The sequence below is a fragment of the Amia ocellicauda genome, chromosome 7 (genome assembly GCF_036373705.1).
Source record: "Amia ocellicauda isolate fAmiCal2 chromosome 7, fAmiCal2.hap1, whole genome shotgun sequence".
NCBI classification, from domain to species: Eukaryota; Metazoa; Chordata; class Actinopteri; order Amiiformes; family Amiidae; genus Amia; species Amia ocellicauda.
In genome coordinates, this window is record NC_089856.1 from 27,087,932 (window position 1) to 27,090,166 (window position 2,235).

General features: G+C 36.1%; 1 long non-coding RNA gene across 1 annotated transcript; it reads left to right on the forward strand.

Annotated features, from left to right (window-relative positions):
• Positions 1–706: 706 nt before the first annotated feature.
• Positions 707–1,935, forward strand: LOC136754065 (uncharacterized). The gene is made up of 3 exons (XR_010817520.1): positions 707–947; positions 1,372–1,472; positions 1,621–1,935. It is a non-coding gene; the product is annotated as an uncharacterized LOC136754065 (long non-coding RNA).
• Positions 1,936–2,235: the final 300 nt, after the last annotated feature.

Consider the following 2,235-nt stretch of genomic DNA (forward strand, 5'->3'; position numbering starts at 1 on the left):
TCGAGAGGGTGCATGGTTAGAATAAAACCAGATGCCCCAGCGGTGAGCCTCCACGAACTGTTGTTTAAGTCACCAGTGCCGCCCAGTGAACTATAGTTAACACAACCAGACACACAAACAAAAGGACAGTTAAAAAGCCGGTGAGACAGAATACAAATTGTAACCAACCTGACTGCAAATTTTGAGTCGAATCCAAATTGTATACGGTTCTCAAATCATCTATGAAACTACAAGCATAACTTCTATCAACCTACTATATTGTGATGTTAACAATTATTACGACAAGCATTTCGCCTATAAAACCTTTTTGTTTTCAAATAAAGTCAGTAAAAGTACACTATGTTAAAATCAGACGAAGCCCTTAAAAAGTAGCGGTTAACAAAACATTAGGGCTACACGTTGCAGAACAGAAAAGACGTTTTTGCAGCAGTATTGAAATGAAGCATATGATTAAAGAATGGAGTTTGATTAATGTATTTATAACTTTATTTTTCATTTGTTTTAGACACTGCTTATGCTAGCTGATAGGAGCTCCAGCTGTGCTCTCCACCATGAATGTCCGTCTTAATACGAACATAAGAGCCTTGACCGGACAGCTGTCAATCACAGATTCGCCATATTTTGTCACTCGTACAAAGCGATTTTAATCACCTGTTGATTTATTTCCGCCTCTCCGAAAAGTTGCCGCGGTGAAACTACGCGGCCAGAACATGTCAAGTTACAAGTCATTACAAGTTTAATGTCCTTGTGTAATTTGAAATTGCTAGCACGCTGCCAAACGGGTTTAACTTCCGTATACGGCTTAAAATTCAAGGATTTCTATTGGCCCGATTTGTGTACCTGGCTGAAGAAGAGATGAGGTTGGATGGCCAATTGGTTAACTCTGCGTGTGCTTTCCCGGGACATTGAATGGAAGTAAGCAATCATTTTGTTTAGTGACGGTGAATGTAAGTGAAACATTTATTTAATCTTCTAGTCTTCTTTAACTTTATGGGAATTTTATAGCAATCACCAATAATCCGTTATTATTGAAACGTTTTAACTATGTCAATATGTTAACATTTTAGCAGCAGTAGCATTATTTATGTAGTTAGTAAATGCATGATTCGGTGTAGCCTACATCACTGTTCGACCTTATGATGCTCAACCTTAACCCTTTATTTCTTCGTATTGTGTATTATTTATTAGAGCGTTAAAAAAAAAAACTAATAGGACTCGTTTTACAAGTAGTATTTGTACTTATTCCAAAGGGTTACGTGATCATTTCACAAACTACATTATTTTAAATGAATGAATGAATTAATGGATTGGTTAATTATACTAACGATGATGATTAGGCTATCATTGGTATATACTGTTTTTGTTTTACAGGATGGATGGACAACAGTACAGTATGAAATGTAAAATACTGAGTATCAGTGTGCTAACCTGGACCCTGGCTTCGACAATGTTCATGCACTGTCATCCTTTTGGTAAGCTAGTGAAACACTAGGCATTATTTCACAAAACCATTACTTGCTGACAAATTCATATTTTTTACCATAATTGTGTAATAATGAAGATACATTTGGTGCTTTGCAATTTGTGAAAACAGTGTTGATCATTTCTGTTCTCTTTCAGTTCTCCAGGCTGGGCACAATAAGGGGCTGGCAGTGGCAGCTCCTGGCAGCACTACCAACCTGTCCACTGGAGATGGGGTCCTGTTTCCTGTGACACCTGAGGGGGATGACTGCTTTCAACTTGTCTTGTTGTTTAAATCCAACAGGAAGATTTTAACATGGCTTTCTAATAATGGCAATTCTCCAATGATTTTCAGAAGCATGGATAAAGAGAGAGTGGTTGTACATGATAATGGCTCCATATATCTAGACAATCTGCAACTGTCAGACAGCGGTCCGTATGAAGTTCACCTAACTTATATTTCAGGAAGCCCCAAACCAGTTACAAGTATTTGGTAAGTTTGAAAAGCACTGTGATTTTTACTTTTGAAAGACTTAATATTAAATTATTTATTTAAAATAGTTTTATGGTGATGATGATTATTTATTCATTAGTCAAGAGTGATTTATATTTTTTACAAAAAATGCACAGTTTACAAAAACAGTTATACAATATGAAAAGTAAAAAGTGCAAAATAAAAATCAGCTATGTCAAATAAACTAAATAAACTAAAATCCTGGCTATGTCATGCCTCAAGATATTGTATCTTCCACTATACACTAGAGGTTAGGTATG